The following is a 20,667-nucleotide window of genomic DNA, read 5'->3' as shown; positions in this document are numbered from 1 at the left end:
CAGATTTTGTCTAGGGGTGTGTCAACATCTATCACACACACAAAGCTATTGGAAGTGACATTAAGGTTGCAAGGTTACACCTCAGGAGTTGGGATGTGAAAGAAACAAGAGCTGACTGCATAATCCTAACTGGGTCTCCATCTGCATATGTACTAAAACACTGCCTAGTTCAATAAACATTATTTTATTCTTCCCATTCCCTCTGTCTAGATTATCTCAGTCTCTACTGCATCAGCTGCTAGCCCAGCTCTTGCCCTGTGGGCTTCAGTCCCTTACCCAGGGCCTATCCATGTTTGTTGTCCAGAATACTGCTTGCACCACTCCAGACTTTGCAGGTTTTATCTTCCTCATACCAAAGTCCACTTCCAGGTTTCATCTCAAGTAGCACTTTCCTCATTCCCATTTCTCCATTAACTTCCAGTTTTCCTTCCTGGACTTCTCTTTCATCCAGTCCTTCTCTACAACTTGCCTCCATCTCACTGCTTTCCCATCCTCACCTTTCCCCCCTACATTTTTTTATCAGAGTTGTCTCTTCTGCCCCTGACCCTCTGCTTCCACAAGTTCTTGGCCATGTTTTCTACCTTTGGTTGCTTCTGCATTTGAAAGCCTGGACCACCTTCTCCTCTCACAGAGACAATAAGCAAAGGAGAGGGAGCTTATTCTTCATTTTCCCCCACCTACAGTGATATGGCATGACATTATTGGGCTGGTCAGGCTCAGGGACACTGGAAGCAGCAGAGGCTCTAGCAAGTCTCTCCTGACAGCACACTTTCAGAAGATACGTTGTCCCCTCCTCAACATCAAGGTTGCTAAAGAATTTTCCAGACAAGATCTTGACTTAAAACAGCAAACCTGACTTCCTCAAGCCAGCCTGGGAAGGCAGCTTTCCTCCAGGAAAAGCTTGGGCTAACATGTGTGTAAGACCTCAATCTGAGCCTGACTGCCAGAGAGGAAAATTGCAGCCTAAGCCACAAAATGTTTGGCAAAGCGGTAATAGAAACATGGTCTTATAATGGAAAGTATCAAGCTACCTTAGCTGGCAGCCTCACCTACAACACCCTGACCAGAAAACGTGTGAGTGCTCAGACACAAACTAGCAGATAGGATTCCTGTATCCATAGCAATGGCAAGCGATGCACTGGCAGTACTGCAGGTCTAATGGTCTGATTTGAAGCACAAAGTGTAAAGAGACCCACAAAGACTTTTCTAAAGAGGCAGACAACTCTTCTTTGTATCCCCTGAAAGAAAGTACAGGTTCAGTCAGGGAAAAACATAACGGCTCCCAACAAAGGCATCTCAAAGGCTTTGCTATACTCTCTTCATCAGCAGAGACCTGCTGGCGGAGTGGCCCTGGGGAAGAGCCAACATGGATATTGGCAGGGCAAAGGGAACAGCTTTAGACTCTGGGCCCCTCTTGCTGAGAGTGATGTAGTGTTCCTGTCTCCTGTTGTGAATCCCATAATCTCTGGTCCCTTCCTCTGGCACTGCCACAACAATGTGTCTGGGCCATAGCTGCCCTTGCCAGGCAGGTTCTGGCCATTCAAAGGAGCACAGCATGCAAGACCTTCCCTTAATCTCTTCTGAGTAACAGGCAGCAAGGTACTTGTCTCAGATCCAGTCTCTAAGGTGCAAGAGGAGTCCAATTTACTCAGTCTGGGCCCTGAACCAAGGTTTGCCCTGGCCATCACCCATGCTGCAGCACAGAAAGTTGTATCTTGCAGTCCGTGGGACAAATCCCATGCAGAACTAGCAGGACACCTTGTTCTGAAGTCCAGACACCTCTCCACATCTGAAAGTGTTCAGAAGCAATAAAAAACCTTTGCTTTCCCTACATCTAGATTTGCACAAAGCAGAACAAAGGACCCCTTACATCAAACATTGGCCACTCATACAAAACTGTGAAGAATGCACCCATGAAGAAATAGGCACTAAATTCAGTAAGATAAAAACTGCCCCAGTACCAGTGTGTCCCTCTTCAGTCTCAACACTCCTCTCTCATCCCGTCCCTTAGCACATGAGATGATGTGTCTCGGCATCCAGCCCATGTCCCACATCACACCAATCTCTGAAACACGCCTATATCCAGTGCCAGATCCTCACAGATGAAAGCACTGGTTCAGACACTGAGACTTCCTGACCAATTCACAGATTCTGAAAGTTTCCTCACACCACACCCCCAATTTCTGCACTGCATTAGACTGAGCTGGCATTTGGGAGCATTTTTCCAGGGTACCGTACTGAGGTATTTTGCAGCATCACTGGGTACCCTGCATATGCACTGTCAAGAACAAAGAAATTATGAAAACCTCTTTTTTTTTTTAATACAGTGCTTGCATATTACAAAAGGAAGAACTCGCTGCTGTCCTTTTAGCTGTTTCCAGTTTGAATCACTTTATGTGAGTAAGGCTGCAGCACAAACTAGAAGAATAAAATCCTAAAAGCTCCTTTTCCTGAAGCACTGCTTAGGATCAAACCCTACTGTGCACTTGCCAGTCGGCAGAGATGTTCAGAGAGGATTTACTCTGGTGCTTTGTCAGTGTTTTCTGTGAATATTAAAAAAATCAAGAGAAAATTTTTCCATCCTCAACATTTCAATTTTCTTCAAACTTCTGATCAATTTAGAGGACTTTACTTGTGAAATGGGTATTGTTAACATCAGGCTAATGAAGACTACAACATCCACATCATTATATTTGACATAAATCCCACGATCAAGCACAAAAAATTACCATTTAAAAGATACAGTTGATGCCTCAAACATCACCCATTCAAATTATATGCTGCTTTGAAGAAGACATTGCACTTTACTTTGTTATTCAGCTTCCAAGAAGCATGGCTCATAACCCCTTGCAGCTTCTGAACCACATGTGGTATTCTTCCCTTTATCACAGCAAGAAATTACCACTGAGACATGTTTTCAAAAAGAAGGCTTTTTTTCTATCAGTACTAAACAAATTCAAAGGTGACAAGAAGTTACTGTATAATCAGTTCTCTCCATATAGCTAATATTTAATTGCTCTCTTTTTTCCCTAGAATGACACCCAATGTGGCTTTATTTTCTTTGGCTCTTGACATTTTACTGCTTTCTCTACTGGTTTACCTGTTCAGAATCCCAGGAGCTCCTAATGTGAAAGATTTTCAAAACCAACAAGGAGATTTATGAACACTGTGCAATGCTCTCCTTATCACACCAGAACAATCTTCTGCAGCCAGAAAGGTGCAAAAGGAGGTCATGTTAGGGATGATCAGTGCAACATCCACAGTCAGTCTTCTGCTCAAATTCCCAGACCAGTTCTCAGTCAGTGGTATCAAAAACAGTCACAGAAAATACTCTGAAGACATGGCACTAAAACACTTCTCATTGCACCTCTTCTTCAAAATCTAGATAAAAAAATTCATTGCAACTTAATTCCCAACATTCATTTTTCCATTTCAGCAACTGTCAAACAAGGACGACATAAGATTTTAAAAACAGGGGCAGCAGCAAAGCCCAGTGCTGTAGCTATGTTAGAAAACACATTAAGGTCCCTGGACTATCCCAACTCAGCAAATCATTGTGAAGTGTTTCTGCAAGGCTAAATTAGATAGGAGAGGGTTCAACTGGACTTTCACACACTAATCCCTTTGCAGGAAAGAGTCTTAACCACTCAACATGTTCTTGAGGAGGAGGAAGAGCAGAGCAGTACGGCCTTGCTGCAAATCAGATCAATATCTGTATGGAAAGCCAGGGGACTAGGAGAGCTTTCTTCCCCATAGCCAAGACGGCTCTGTCCCTCCCCAACCCCTAAGTGCACCACTCTGTCTAACTGGCAATCCTGTTATTTCTGAAAATCCTACTTTTATGACTCTTCTGAAGGTATGGGATTGGTCCTACTCACAGACTGAGGCATGTCTATGCTGGGAGATCACAACTGTACAGCTATTGACACAAGGTTGCAGTTCTTCTGCAGGTAAGCTACTCAAAAGATATTTGGGGTGGGGTGTTACAGTGTTAAATCCTTCACTCTTCATCTCCTGTAAGCAGGCTGTAGTAAAAAACAAATCACTGGAGCTTCATGTATTTAAATGCTGGAAATATACAGTACATTTTCTCATTGCAAATCAACTTTTTTTCAGCAGCTGAGTGAACTGTATCTTACATTTTCTGACACGTGTGGAATTGCTGACCTGCATTCCCTTGGTCACTGCCTATCTGCGGGACTGCAAATACATGGCAGTAGAAATTCTCTAAGTGCAATACAGCATCAAACACAACTGAACATGACATGTGGCAAAGCACCAGACACAAACAACTTCCATGAGTTAACATGTTTTAGCCATGTGGTGCTTACAAAATCAATTCATTAAAAGAAGGTAAAGCATTCAATTCAGATCCTTCACAAAATCACTTTAACCCCTTCTTGCTGCTTTCCTCTGCAAACCTTCCTACAGGCAGAAATACATGATAAATCCATGGAGCACTCCAAAGTTTCTCATGTATTTTCACGTGCGTTTTGATGAGGGCTCATGTTTGAAATGGTTTATGAAAATATCAGTCAAAAAAACTGACTCTACCAGGAATTACAAACATGACATAACTGTGATGCCAGAATACATCTACAAGAATGAAATAGCAGTGTAAGCAGTACATTATACATTAATTTAATTGCAATCTCTTTATAGAAAGAATAATAGAATCTGGTAAAAAGATGACAAACGTTTTCTGCATTTAGAAGCAACTCCTTCCATTTTACTTTCCTGTTCATTTCTGCATCAGAGATCCTGAAATAACCAGTATCACTGCAGTTGTAATGACTTGAACACCCACTTCAAGCACATCCACAGAAGAAAGCCTAATTTTGTAGGCTTTGGTGCTTTTAAATTATGTTTGTTGCCATGAGAACTTGATTAAAATGCCACCCACAAACTTGCAGAAGGTGGGAAAAACAACAACAAAGCCAAAAAAATCTAGTTTTAATCAGTGGTAGTACACTTACTGCATTGCAGCATTTTCACATGCTTCACAACCTTCTGCAGAAAGAGGCAGCAGAGATGCCCAGATAGATATCTTTTGCTGAATACTGTATTCTGGAAAAAATTTAGCTGACAGTACAGTTGTCACCCAGTATTATTACATAATATTCCACTCAAGGAAGATAAAGCACATATGCATATTCTGCACCACGTTACAGGGCTTGTTTTGAAACCCAGAGAATTATACATATGTGGCAAGGTGGGGGCAACTCCTGAGAGTCACTCAGGACAAGAATTCTTTTGGTGGTATCTGAGATAAGACTATTGAAACACTGCTTTTTATCAATTTCCTAGTTTTATAAATTTATGTTGATTTTTATGCATATATATTTCTAGAAATTCAAATGATAGCACTGTATCACAGAGGACTCTTGTATTTTTTTTCCTTTTTAATTTACAGTCTTTGGATTAATGGCCATGGACACTGCATTGCTGTAGTCTGACTAGGATCCAGATTTTGCAGAACAGGCACCCCAAGCCTGCAGCCACTTTCAAGCAGATAATCAGTACTGTGGGTGAATTAAAAGCCAGCAATAAACTACACAAAGCAGTTAGTTTAGCAGTGTATATTTTAAATGCTGCAGCTGGTGCAGACTGTAGGAATGCCATGCAGCCAGTGGTGGGCCTGAAAAGGGGAAGAGTCTCACACCTGTGATCAGAACAACTTGCTGGCCACTTACTCAAGGAGTCATGTCACACAGCTCTCTTTTTGGAGGGGAACGAGTGCTGTTGTAATCAAGAGACTGGCTAGACGGTATCCTATCCCAGGTGAGAAAAGAATGAATTTCCCCATGAAAGACTAATCCCCCTCTCAAAGACACTGCCCATGCCAAAGCATTAGGTATTCTTTAGACTTCAAATGCACCAGCCCCTAGAGGAAAAATCTATCAGCCAGAGAGAGAAGGCAGGACTACCATCTTCTCAAGAAGGAAACATAAAGTGAATTGAAAGAAGAGGGAAAAAATAGACCTTGGATACAACTTCAGTGCAGTAGGCTGGTCTCCCAGTTCTTCACCTATGTCTTTATATGACATTATCAGTGGGTCTCTCCATTTTGAACGTGTGTACAATGTGCACACTTGCAGCTGTACTTCCACCTGTCATGAGTTAAGATTTGCAAATGACAAGGGATTCCACTAGGGGAGGGGACAAATCCATGAACCAGAAGCAGGGGACACCCTAAAAGATGGTGATGTCCCATCTGAATTGCACAGGCTGCATGGATAAATAGTATCACCTACGCTGGGGGAGGCATAAATGTCTTCCAACGACACCAGAGGCTCTCTCTCAGCCAAGAAAAAAAACAAGTGTACTTGCTTCAACTTAGAACATCAGATGGGGAGTATGGCATTGCCCCTGCTAGGCAAGATCCTAAAGGAAATTTTTTCACATCACTGTCAGTCATATTTTGGGGAGGAATCCTATGCATTACAAGTGATTTCACTGAGGTGAAGAGAATTACTTTGATTTACTTCAGCTCCAAATCTGGCACCCACTGGCTGCCTGCAGCTCCCACATCAACCCCTTCCTGCTCCCGCACATGTAAAGAACTGGCTGCCACCAACTTCCATAAGGTGTATACCATGCAGGCAAAACATGAGCAAAGATTGATCTTACATATATATAGAAGACTATGGGCATGCCATACCTGAGGGTGGGACATGGTGCAAAGCGATGTGAGAGAAGAGGGCTGAGGTGAGACACAGAGCAACCAAAATTACAGTAGTCATGGTTGAGCTTTTACAGAACCTGCTTTCACACCAAGGGCCCACAATGCTGTGGATGTGCCAGTTTAGGTCAGTAGGACTAGCTCAGACAGCTCCTTGGTTCTATCCTAATTTTATTAAATTAATTATACAAAAAACAATAATAGAAAAAAGGCATCATTTTCTATTTTTCCTCCTCCTTTCCTTCTGTCCTGCTAGTTCCAGCGAATCATCCCATAGAGTTGCAAAGAGAGGAAGAGGAATGCTTACAATCATCCAAACCTCCCAGTGACTAAAACCAAAACTCTGTGTTTAAGAAAAAGTTTGGCTTATCCTTCATAGACATGGACTTTTCAGGTGATTAATAACATTAATAATTACAAAATACTTTAAATAAAGAGATTTCCCTTTTATTATCTGTACACTGCTGAGACTATGACTGTCTCACCTCTTCTCTGTATTATCACTAATTTATTATTTGCTGGCAGTTTATCTTCTTCTGTTGGGCATTAGTTGCACAGAATTTGCTAAAATTGTCCAAGGGATGAAGAATTTCATGCACCAATCTAAGTGCTTTCAAGATTATCTCACTCAAAACAAGGTTTTTGTTTTCCTACAACTGTGGTGTAATACACATATTCCTACAACCCAAGAATCTTTGGAAAGGCAGAACAGTGTGATGGTTAAGGCACTGAGATTCACGACCAGAATTAGTCTAGACCTCTGCTGTTCACCTGGCACCATGACCTTAACCTTATCAATAAACAAGCCCATACTTCAGTTCTCCCCGCTATAAAACATGGATTATAATATTCATCCTGCCTGTAACTTGCCTATTTATGCTGCAAAACCTTCAGGGAAAGGGCTGTCTCTTCCCATATGTGCAAAGATGTTCTGGCTCCCAACCAAAGGCTTTGGATCCAGCTTTCAGAAAGTTTTGCTCAAGAAAGGACATTTATCAGACACAGCATCTTCCTGGAAGCAGCACAACAAACCTGAAGCCACAAAAAGACCGAAAAGGAGAGGACTGCAACACTGGCCACTGACATCAGAGCATGACTGACTTCCAGAGCACACTGGGGAAACAGAGGCATCTGGGACAACATCTTGACAGTTCTGGGGACAGAGGCAGCCCTGAGCTCATGCTGTCTAACAGCTCTTGTCCCTGGATACCTAGAGCTCGGCTCAGGCCCCTGGTGCTGCTGAAAGAGGCCCTGATCTCTTAAAACTCTTGATGATCAGCCAGGACTACCAAGAATAGCCATAGTTTAAAATACAGACGAGAAGTCTGTGAAGAAGGTTGCAGCCCACAAACTGCATTAAGGAGCCCCTGCTGTTGGTGTGAGCAGAAAAACAAATGAAAATGCAGACTTCCATAGGGCTGTTGGCCTGACCAACTGGATTGTTTCTAAATGACTTAATTCCTTCACAGAATCTCCATAACACTTCCTACATCTTTCCTCCAGAGATCTATATAAAGCTTGCAGCATTTCTTCTTCTCATGGACGCTCACTTCTAAAAATACTTTTACAAAGAACTGCCTTTGGTAGGAATTAAAAATATCAACACAGTGCCAAAATTCATTGAAGGAAACATAAATCACAAGGTATTGCATCACATTGCCAATGCCAAGCTGCCTTCCCAACTCCTTAACAGGTCCTTACAATTTCTCCCTGACATTAAGGCAGTATTGTAAATGCTCTGCTCGATTCTGCTGGTTACCTCACCTGAAGCAACCCAAAAACACTCGGTCCCTAATTGTCTCGTTCTGTTTGTGCTCTGGTTTCCTGTCTCTGCCTGTTTGCTGTGTTTATCAACATCCATAATTGTGAGTCAAACTAACTGATTTCTATCAAGTTTGACAGAAGATTCTAAGCTACCTTAGGAAACCAAGGGATGGACAAAGGAGAGAGAGAATATTAAATGTCTCTATGAAGGGAAATACAAGAAGATCTCATGCCGTATTTCTCCTGTCTGGCAGTGTCCTAGTGGTCTAATCAGTGGATGTGCAGCTTGGATGCAGCCATAGCATATGCTCTTTCTGTCCCAATTAACTATCGAAGCAAAGACAGGTAGCAGATGAAACAGCTGTTGGTTAACCTGCAAAGAGTGGGAAGTCACCGCAGAGAAGACATAAAAAGTTGCTGAGAACATGCTATGTGCAACTCACAGAAAGTCAGGAGATCCCAAAGGTCTAAGGAGTAATGAGGTATTTCAGTGAAGAGTAAGAAAAACAACACAGGGAAGGCAAGCCAGGGATGCAGAGAAGAGCCAAGTGCTGTGGTTCTGAAAGGTCACAGGAGAGAGTGTGAATCTTCCAGAGGGAACCAAGGAGATAAGAAAACTAGTGGTACGTGGTACCACAGGAAGGGAATACAGAGAGAGTTAGGGGTGGACTGGAGGTAGAGTAGTCATAACAGGCTCCAAGTAGCAAGTCAGCACTGTATACCATCCCACAATGACAAATAATACCCACTGATTTTAATTTACAAAATAGTTTAAATGGCAACACCACTTCCAGCAGTGAGCTGAACTCAAACCAAGACGAAGTCCTGACTTCAGGCATTTTAAAGTACAGATTTACTCTGGTAGGTCTAGGTACGTTTCAGATTGCAAAAGAAGTGCTTTCATTACTTTATGAGATCCTCCTCACTCAGGTCAGAGAGAAATAGCTTTTCTCATCTTTACTTAGTGGTTTTATTGCTAGCTGAAGACAGTTATCTAAAATTTCAGAACTTGGGGGGGGAAAAGGGGCAGGGAAGAATATCCAATTCCATTCTAAGGCCATCATTTACACAAGTTTTAAATGCAGCTGAACTGTCTGGTCCATTTCTGTTACTTGCTACACAGCCAATATGTAGAAATACAGAGCTGCATTACTAACTGAACTGTTGCTATAGACAGAACAGTACTTCCAATGGAAAACACGCTGAAACAGCAGAAACAAACAAGCGATGGAAGCTGGTCTCTTGTATTTTACAACTCATAACCCACTGGATTTTAAGTAAAAAAAAACAAAAAACAAACAAAAACCAACAACAACAAACCAACCCCAATAAAATACAATTAGATCCCTTGCAGGTTGTATGTACTTTCATGCTGACATGTCCCAGGTGTACTGCACCACGTGAAGATGGTTGTTCTCCAACTTCCCAGCAAAAACTATGGAGTCTCATGACAAACATGCTCTCACCAGCAAGCTGTCTGGCTGCTTACACCTCCATGCCTCTGTGCAGATTTGATTGTCTGCTCTTTTGGGTCTGGAACAACTCTGCTGTTTGAGCATACAGCATCTAACACAACAGTGATCTAACCCAGACTTGGACACCTAGTTACTAATATTATGATAGCATTAAGAATCACAGCAGAAGCTGTTACAAACAGTATCTAGTTCCCAGGCATGCTGCCATTTACCTTAGACTTGATTCTGTTGTGTCTAATTCTGTTTTCAGCACAGAGTGGATGTTCTTATGATTTTTAGCAGGAAACCTAACACAAGAGTAACTGTAAAGCAAGCAAACATTTTTTCTAACCCCAAAGAAATCATAACTGAAATAAGGATACAAGGGAGCTGTTATTAAGAGTACACTGCAGAAAAACCTTACAAGTGCAGGTACAGGTAACATTATGAATTACTTGTCGAGGCAGAACTCCCCATCTAAGTGCCATGTAATCTACCCCAGATAATCCCACACAGATATGGCAAAAGGCAGAACAACTGGCAATCCTGTAGTCTTCTAATGTAAAATTCAAGGATGATTTGATGATGCCATGTCTGTAATGTCAGGATCTCACTTCCTCACATCAAGACCTCACTTCAGCATGAATTGCATAGCATATTATATCCCTCTCCCTGCGTAATTATTTCAGCTGCTCAATGTGTCATGGTTAGAGACTGGACTGAATTATAACTTCCTGCTTCAGAGGCATTAAAAATAAGGGGAAAAAAAATGACTCATCTTGAGGATGACAACTACAGTATTTTTTTTGGTCATGATTGTGAAAAGTTTTCTTTCATCATCTATGCTGGAAAGAACATCAGTATTCAAACATCTGTTCTTCTCCTAAATGTTGCTCCTCAATACAAACTGATCTGTTCCTCTCACAAACTTGTCGTATGGAGAATGCTCACAGCACTCTCATTACTCCCACTACCTCTTTCAGAAGCATCTGTATCAACAAAACTACTTAAATACATGTAACTCAGGATTAACTCTGAGTGTCAGGTTCACTAGCACTGAATGTAGGGGGTGTAATGCACTCACTGACTCACACTACAAAGCCATTTACAGTTATTAGGTAGGAATAGGATAATTTTTAACATGAGTGCCTCTCAGGCAGCACTGACTTCCAGCCCATCCTCAGTGCTGAGAGGCAAAAGCACATCCCTGTGTGCTATATCCCTGTCCTGACACCAGCCAGAAACAGATACTTCACAGAGAAGTTCAAAAGATGATAAGTTTTCAAAAGCATGTCCATGGCAAAAATTCACCTGCCTTTAGAAGAGCTGAGCTTCTACTCCATGGTGTTGATTTTTCTTTCCCTGAATGCCATCCAGGGGAAAATCTCAGTTGCGAGAATTCAGCGTTGGCACACTAGACTGGTTCTTGAGCTACAGGAAGGATTATGCTGACTGCTGGAGATGAAGAAGCAACTGCAGTAAGTGTTCACAAAACCAAAATCTAGCTCAACAACTCACCCTCACCTTGTGCAATTTTGCCCCTCTATAAAGTCACTTAAGTACTGCATGGAAAGGGAAAAGCTCAGTATTGGGGTTGGCTGATGATGCTGAAAACGGCACTGAGCACAAGTTGCAACACACAGAACATTCCTGACTCCCTTCCTTATGAATCCCTTCCTCAAACTTAAACTCCTTTGCTTATCATGACAGAGGGAAAAGAAAGATGACATTTCCCTCTTCCTCTCCCACCCCTGTCTCTCTGGCCCAACTCTTGCATCCAGGGAGCGGGAGGAGGCTTACTAAAAAGCTGCAGCAACTCAAGTAACCTCTGTCTGTCAATTGCTGCCTGAACAGTTTTGCTTCTTGGCTGTAAACAACTTTTAACTATTAATTAGTGATTCATCCTGCTACATAAGAGTATTACTAACACCACCACCACAATCATGACTTGATAGTGACAGGGGACATTCTCCTTCCTTTCCACTACTTAACAATCACATCTGAATCCCTTCAAAATGTAGCAAATTCTACCTTTGATAGTTGACAAATACAAGTAACACAGTGTTCAAAATGGCTTGTGTTCAAAACAGGAGTTTACAAATAAATGAAGGGGCACATAATGGCTATTAAGATAATCAGAAGAAAGGAGGGAAGAGACAAGTTGATTATAAAACTGATGACAGCCCTCCTTTCAAAGGATGAAAGAGATAGATTGATGCTAAGTGATAAACGTAAAAGAGGAAAAACTGAAGGCTAGCTTGGTACAAGGGCCCCATGGCCATTTTAAGTTTTAGCTGGTCTCTTGCAAGTGAGATTGCAGACCAACCTACTGGTTGGCAGGAGACTAGTTTTAAGAGGAATGTTGATGAAGGAGGATTGGATGCCACAATGTCTGTGCCAGCAAGTGTGCTAAGAACCTCCATTAGACCTGTGTCAGAACCACCTAGGTGGGGATGCCTCCTTGCAGCTCTCCCAATGCCAAGCAGGAGACACTCAAGTCAGCTGCATGGGAGAAGAGAAGACAATGCCAATAACACCACAAAGCTCTAACTTGCATTCTGCCTACTTATCTTCTCCTAGTGCTACAAGGATCACTGACAAAAAAACCCCAAACCCCTAAGTAAGCAAAATGAAAAAGGAGAGCAGTATCTCCAGAACTTTTGACTCTTCAGAAATCAAGCCAACGCTTCTTCTGCACATACTGTAAGAAACCCTCCTAATGAGTATCAATTCACATCTCTTTTCCTAAAAGCTGTGTTAATCCTTGCTCACTGACATCTTTCTGTACAATGTCAACTTTCAACCATGTGCAAGGGAAATTTCTAAGTCTGAAATACAAGCTATGGTGTACTTAAAATGCAGTCATTTAAAGTGCGCTTAGGTCTCTATAAAACTCATCTCAGATGCACGTGTATCAAAAGAGGTTTCAGCTTAATCAAACAAACTTTATCCCTGAGTACCCTGCATGCTCACCTTAGCCTTCTGCTGTCTTCAAGGCTCTGCTCAGGATGGCTGCTGTCAAACTGCATCCCCATCTACACACCTCTCCTGAGCATCAGTAGGTTCACAGTAGAAAAAAAGTGCAATTAATGCTTACCCTCAAAAGGTTATTCAAAATCATTTGGAATCTCAGAGTGACGGAGCCTGCTTAGAAACAGCCCTGCAGATGAGCAAATTGTCTTGGTACCTTCCTGTTTTGGGGTCCCTTCACAGAGCCAGCTCACATGCAGAGTCAGCACAGTGAAAAGTTCACATCAGGTGGAGATGCTGAGATTGTTCACAATGCACAGGCAATCACAGGCCCAATGGTCAAACATGAAGAGTGACTACAGTAGCCTTAGATGAAAAACCACACTACCAGAGAATGCCATAACACTTCCAAAGCTGAGCCCTCAGCTCCAAATGCTGCAAAAAGGCTGTACTGACACTCCAGCTCAGAGGCACATGAGCTTTATCACCAATCCCTGTATCCCTCTGTGACATCTTGCTGGTTCTGTTACTCCTCCTCCACATGCATCCCTTGGGGGATGCTCTTAAACAGGCAGCAATACAACACTCTCCTTCTTCTGAGCCCCCACCTCCTTTATCACAGCATTCCCTGTCACCCACCTGTGGCACATTATTTCCACTGCTAATTCTCACTGTCAGTTACCCAGAGACAAAGGAACACAGGAGAGACAGCAATGCTCACCAGATATTATGCTTGGGTCTTATCTCCTAACCACTGAAGCAGTGACCTTGTGTAGAAAATGCTAGTTCGAATGTCAGATTGTTTCTCCCTCTTTTCAGTTCAGACTTTCCCACTTTTTAAACTGTCTGTGGCATCTCAGCAGCATCAAGAGGCTATGAGACACTACAAGGATACACTCTTTATTTCAAGAGCAGTAATTTAGACTTGTCAGTTAAGGGTGGGACCTGCAGAGCCAATTTAAGCATTGCCCAATGCACATCTGGGAATTTATCAACAGTGAGACGGCGAATGCAATAAAACTGCCTGTTCCTTTAAGCCTTACAGGCTAATTTAATCCTTCATTTAGTACTTGCACGCTGCTGCAAGGGTATTCTGGGGCCATGGGAAAATTCCTGAAGCGTGTAGGATCACTGTAAGCAGCCTTATGGTGCCCTGCTCTCTGGCAGATGCTGGCAGGGAGCCAGCCTGCAGGCAGGCTGGGTGCTGTATGTGCCCCAGGGAGCCTGATGGAGCAAATGCCAGAGCCATGGTGGCTCCTGTCCTCCCACCATTCACAGCCCAGAAGTGAATGGCTCTTTCCCAAACTGCCGGGAAGCCTGTGCCATGTATTCCAAGAGAAGGAGTAGCACTGAAATTTTGGGAAACAGTGAGAGGCATCTTAAACCTCAGGCATGCCAGCAGCAGGTGTCTGAGGGACAGGACAGGCTGGCACACACAGACTTTTTGCACCTCCACAGCCCATGGCAGGTCTGTGCTGCCATGGCTTGAAAGAAAGAAAAGTTCATGAATAAAAAATCAACTGCCTGGTACTTGTGTGTCTGCTTTTTACCGCCTACAAACCTGGAGAGCCAAATTTGATTATCAGTTTCCATTTTTTTCAAATTCTTAGATTCAGGAGAGACTGCATGCAGAAATACACTAAGGGCTGGTCAGCAAAGTGACAGGTGTATAAGCTTATAAAAGCTCAAGAAGCCCAAACCCAGCTTTGTACTGAATACATGAGGGCATACGTGCATGGCCACACAGGTCCCAGGGCATACACTATTACCTTTTTTCATCCTGTAGTATATCAGCTTCCCTTCCTTTAAACCTTTGCTTGACTCAGAAGTATGACACAGGCTACTCAAGGAGAATAAGGGAGATTGATTTTGCCCAGAGTGTAAGTTTAACCTCACAGAAGGGATGTGTCCTGTACCAGCATAATCCAGTACCTTCCTTTTTATTAGTGACAACACAAAGGAGGTAGCTTTTACCAGCTGAATAAAATTTTTTATCCATGTTTGTTTATGCTACTCTTCAAAGGATGCAGAGTCTGAACCTTTTCTAGCTTGTTGAGCTGAGATCCTGGGAAGAGGACCCCATGCTGTTATGCCTTACACGAGCTTCTACAGGCACCTCCTGTGCTCACTGAAACCCTCCTGTTTTGCTTGTGTTGCAAGGCCAGAGCAAATGCACCATTTCACCCCAAAAGAGTGGCAGATTTCACTCTGCCCTGCCCAAGTGAAGTTATACCAGCAGAAGCTGGGGCACTTTGCCACCCTGCTCACATCACATTTCTTCCTTACACTTAATATGTAGCTTTTCAAACAAACTCCATTCCCATTTGCTGAAATTCAATATTCTGTCTTTGGCATTTCAAATTCAGGCTTGTGAGAACAGAAAATATGTTCACTTGTAAATCGAACTGAAATGGACACATGTACATACAAAAATACTGACAAAACAAGTATCTGCTTATCTACATGACAAAGACAGCACAGGCTCTCTGTAACACAGTCTTCTGAGAAAGAAGCCTCCTGAATGTTTACTTCTCTTTCTAAAAAAGGAGAACAAGTGCATTTTTTTTATCTAATCCAATCATTTTCGATTCTGGAGATGTGGCAGCATTATGCTTGTGATTACTCTGCCAAACCATTCTCATACTTTCTGTGGTACAACTCAGTGCAGCAGCAGGACATGACAAACCAGAGCAGTGTGCAGCAGCACTGTCACCTCTCTCAGATGCTCTGCCTTGGTATCAACACCATCTTACACACTCACACAGCTGATGCCGGAGGCTTTTAAAATAAAATCCAAATAAGTGTTTCAGGAGCTAGAGGAATTTTCTCAAGGCTCCTTAATCATCTCCTTGTGAAACTATGCTAACAAGTTAAAAACTTATACCTGTTTGAGCAGATGATAAAATGTTGTGTCGGGTTGTTAAACAACAGAAATTCTCCGTTCCTATAAAGAAATAGAAAAGAACACACTCTCTTTAGTCTTTATGCAATGAATTTAGCCTAAATTCAACACTATAAGGACTGTAAGATGTCCTTACATCTTATGTGTACACTTCCATTCAAACCTTTTCCTCTCAGCTTTATTTCCCAAGGCTCAATTAAGACACATTATTTCAGATCCTTTGTTATGTTCAGCCTGCTTTGGGACCATCAAGGAGTTGCTTAATGCCTAGGCCTGCCCTAAAGAAAAGCTTCCAATGGCTCTAAAAACCTATCCATCAGGGAAGGCAAATGGAGCACAGCACAGTTCCAGCCAGACTCCTTCCACTAGGAGATCTGTCAGGGCTGCTATATGCACAGTCTCTCCTGCAAGGGAATCCCAAGCAAGAACCAGGAAAGCGATTGCAACGGTGCACAGAAAGTAATAGACAAAAAGTAAGAGCCCTCCCATTAACTTTCCAGTAAGTCACTTCAAAGCAGCTGGAGATAGTAAGACAAGGAAATACTCCAATTTCCTCTTAAAACTGTTTTTCTTGCCTAACTTGTAGCAAAGTGTCTTAAGTTTTCTCCACTTCACTTGGGATAAGTAGCACAGGTTACCACAGATGTTAATACCCTTTTTGTGACCCTCTTTAATCACAGAGAAATTCCTGGGCTCTACATGTAGTTAGCTTGCTGAAATAGCCTCTGCATGCCCTGCTATACATTCTCTCTTCTTATGCCAAGCTTTGGATCAGAGCACACTGGGGGAAACATTACAGATGCAAGCAGCAGACAGACACTGAAGTAGCTGCATTCAGGGAGAAAGGGGCCTGCTTGCCACGTGTGCCCTTGAGTGTTCCCCAGATATTATGGGGACAGCTGGTACTGTTACCTATATTTAAGGCTGAAGCTTCTCATGCCCAAGACACTTGTAATTTTGCTGATTTTAATTGTTCACAATTAATTGCCCATATATGATATCTGACTCAAGTTAATACTTTTGTCTGTGAGTTGGTTGTTTTAAAGCGCCAGCAAGAACAGGCCAGGCATTCCCAGGAACTAGAGTAGTGAGAAATATATAACTAAACCAAGTTGAAAAGAAGGACAGTATTAATGATAAAAAGTAGGATGCAAGTAGAGAGAATCATAACCCATACACACAAAGGGGACTAATCATAGGCTACAAAGCAGTCCTGGCTTTTCTTATTTCCCGGACTCTCATTCTTTGCCACTGAATTAGTCTCCTTGCCTGCACCATATCACTGGCATGAGGCTGTGCTAACTATAGTTTTCCACCAGTTTGTCCAGTTAATATCCAGTAAATATCCAGTAAGAACTGAAAGATTTTGCTGCCCTGGGGGGGGGGGGGGGGGGGAAGGTTTCAGATGGTTCTGACAGCAAATAAATGAAAAGTGACTGCTCCCCCTTAATACAGAAGCTGTCAGCAGAGTGTACCTTTCAGTTACAAGCAATAATTAGTTAGAGTAAATAAGCTATGTGGAAGTGAGGCTCCAGCCAGCATCAATTCTACTCACCCACAGGATGAAGAGTAATGTTAAAATAAGCTAATTAAATTTTCTCTGGCTCAGCAGAATGATCAATATTCTTGACAGCTGAGTGTTCAGCATGCAGCGTCCCAACAACCCTCTGATGTGTCACTGATGCAACAAAATGCCACACAGTCAGAACCAGAGCAGGGGGGAGCACTTCTCTTGGGAGGGGCAAACATAGGAGACAGAGGCATTCAACAGGGACATTAACAGAGGGATGGACATGCCTGCAGCACATATTCCAGATGGTAAGGTGGCATTTTTACTAAAACCACTTTGCTTTGCACTTTCATTGTCTATTCTGCCAGCACTGGACATGCATTTTAACAGCCTGAACTGAAACCTCAATCACCTCTCTGCTAAAGGTCTACTGCAATAAGTGTGATTTTAGCCAGTAGCAGAATACCAAAAATAACAGACAATCAAAATACAGATGCCAGAAGTGGGCAGCAGTTTTACTGCCCCAAGAATTTGCTGGAGACAGACTGTAGTCAGCATTTCCACCTCTTGCTGACCGAGAAGAAAACTATTTGTTTCAAAGCTTCTTCCCCTAGGAAACAGAAGAGAAACTTGCCCACACAGAGGCACCCACAATGCACCACATTCAGGACAGTTATACAAAACCCAAGAAGTTAATACTTAAGTGCCTGGTCAGAATCTGGCACTACACATATCAATGGGGTTTTCCCAATTCTATGAGCATCTTCTAATAACCATTGTGCAGAGTGTGTTAGGAAGGGTTTCTTTTTGTTTGTTTTTCTCCCCAACCCTCTCGCTTGAGACAGAAATTCCTGAAGAACCTGCCCCAATAAGGCATTCACTGAAACTGGCAGTGTCTCTAGAAGAGCTTTGTGCCCCGATGAAGGGACATGCTGTTTTGTTGATGCCCTGGAGCCAGGATAGCAGGGGATGGTGCCTTGGTTGCTCTAAGCATCATCTTTTTTTCACTCCTAGTGGAAACCTGCCATTAATAGACTCTTCAATCTTAAATATGAAAACCTGTGTCAGGACATGCAAGCTCATCACAGTGAAGAAAACTTGAAGTCTAGTTCACAAACTGGTAGGTCCATTTAGCACACATTTCATTTCACTGAAGTACGTTGTACAGGTTCTCTGTTGTTGAAGACTGACACAGGTCCAGACAGCTTGAGGCTGGATGCATTTTGATTATGCACTAAATGGTCATGGAAACCTGTTTATTTGGGCTCTGCCATTTGACTGTGGATCAAGCATGTCACCAACTGTGTCCTACTTCCTCTGTTGTTTATATTTCGGATTGCAGTTCCTTCTTTTTTTGGTAAATGCTTTGACATCTATCCATTAAAACTGATAGAAAAAACACAATGTGCATATACATACAGGGTCTCTTTTATACACAAGGTATTCCTAACTATTCTTTGCTAATGTGCATCTACTCCTGCTTTTTCTCTTATGGAATGTTCAAAAACAACTGCGTTGATAGATTTATACATTGCATTCAATTTAAAAAATTGTCTTTCCAAGCAACTGCTTCCCTCTCTTCACTGGGTGTGTTCAGAGACTCCTGTATGACCTAACCAACAACACAACTGTTGTGCATCTGTAATGAAAATTGTGAGAACTAAGCGCATACTTTTCCTAAGCAGTTCCACTTGTTCCCCTCAGAAAGGAGCTGTTATCCTGAAGGGTCAGTCCATCCACCCAAGGCCCTGATTCTGCTTTGCAGAGATCTATCAGCTTCACCTTCCTGACTGCAGAAATGCATATTTAAGATTATAAACTCTTCAGAGTCTGGGAGCTTGTCTTTTGCTACATTTACACCCAGAGCAACATGAATGCAACTATAAAAGCCTAAATTGCTACAAATTACTTTTAAGCATTTAATGTTTTGCCCAACATTGCGGCAAATGGATCCAATCCATTAGCACCAAACCTTTACACACAGCTTCTACCTTTTACAAAATGCTCCTCCTCCCTCCTACTTTCCATGCACCCCATGCCTTCCCCATGGCAGCAGAAGCTTTAAATAAGATAAACATGTTTCAAAAGGATGCAAAAAAAAAAAATAAATCTGGTATCTGGAGGGCAGAATTCACCATACATTATTATTCAGTTTCCAAAGTGCTAGGGAATGACTGTCAAATATATCTGAATTTCAGCTGGTGTTGATGCAGACAGCAAATATCTTTAAAGCACTGCAGACAAAGGAGGCAATCAAGAGGCCAGGTTATGCTGCTGTAAATTGCTGACCATCAGCAGAAGTCAGCTGCTTACCCTGGCTGTAGGCATGGCCCTGAGATTCAGAAAGGACTGCAGTAGATGTTTGCCTCAATTTGAAAATCAAGAGTGCAGTGCCACAATGACTGAGAAAAATCCGTACTGAAACTTCCAGCAATAGTTGGGTGGGCGTTGGGCAGCACACAGCTCAGTACTCTTCTCATTTCTGGAACACATCTGTCTCTGAAAGTTGGCTTAGCAGTACTGTTAGGACAAACCTGATTTAGAAAAAAAAATTAATTCCGAAAAAAAACCAAGAAAGCCTCACCTTCCTATCACAAATTTACTTATTCTAAAACTATTAAACTGCTTCTGTGTTAAAATGACAGGATTATTCCCAACATTTCCTAATTCCCATCAGTTTTCTGGTAACTACAAAATCCCCTTATAACTAAAACACCCACATCAAATTTTTCAGTAGTTTAAAAGAAATTTTTTAAACCCTTCAAGTTAGGAGACGTCTATTCATGGGGAAAAGCATCTTGGAGCTGCTACTACCAGTCTGAGCAGCTCACAGCCATTAAGGTTGAGGAAGCAAAGTCTTTCTTGGTTATGACCGTGAGGAGGGTAACTGGAGCCTGAAATATGCAGCAGACAGGAGACACTGTTCAATCATTTATGGAAATCAAGGTTGGCAGTGTCAGCACACTTGGCTTAAGAGGAAAGAGTTTTCTCATCCTCCTGGCATAGAAGTGACTTGTCTGCATTAGTGGCTGCCAGTAAGGAAGGATTAAAGAAAGGGCAAGGAAAGCAAAGGAGAAAACGACTATGTCAATATTTTCACAGCTTGCATACAGCAGCCCAGCTAGGACCCCAAGAGAGTTTGTTTCAGGAGCCTCCCAGACAGAGACAATTGCTACATTTGATGAAAATAAATGATATCTGGGTTTTACAAGGGGTGCATCTAATAGTTTACCTGACTTTGTAACTAGCAGGGAAAGAAACTGTTCTGATGACAATTCCTGCTGAGGGCATCTGAGGCATTTTGTTGTGTTTACTGGCATAGACCTGTCATTAACACTCCACTTCTCTTAACCACAATTTAATTCCTTTGCAGTTGCTCACTGAA

At 42.3% G+C, this 20,667-nt stretch overlaps 1 protein-coding gene across 45 annotated transcripts in view; it reads right to left on the bottom strand.

Annotated features, from left to right (window-relative positions):
* MAP2 (microtubule associated protein 2) overlaps positions 1-20,667 on the bottom strand; it is a 224,578-nt gene that overhangs the window by 90,152 nt on the left and 113,759 nt on the right. For 42 of the 45 annotated variants that reach the window (XM_071562691.1, XM_071562707.1, XM_071562712.1 and 39 more), the window contains one exon: positions 15,755-15,814. The exons of the other annotated variants lie outside the window; for them this stretch is intronic. The gene's annotated coding sequence lies outside the window, so the exon portion shown is untranslated. The remainder of the gene's footprint in view (positions 1-15,754; positions 15,815-20,667) is intronic. 45 annotated transcript variants of the gene reach the window in all.

Source organism: Pithys albifrons, chromosome 8 (assembly GCF_047495875.1).
Source record: "Pithys albifrons albifrons isolate INPA30051 chromosome 8, PitAlb_v1, whole genome shotgun sequence".
Classification (NCBI taxonomy): domain Eukaryota; kingdom Metazoa; phylum Chordata; class Aves; order Passeriformes; family Thamnophilidae; genus Pithys; species Pithys albifrons.
The sequence above is the reverse complement of the archived record's forward strand: the minus strand, read 5'-3'. Positions and strand labels throughout refer to the sequence as shown.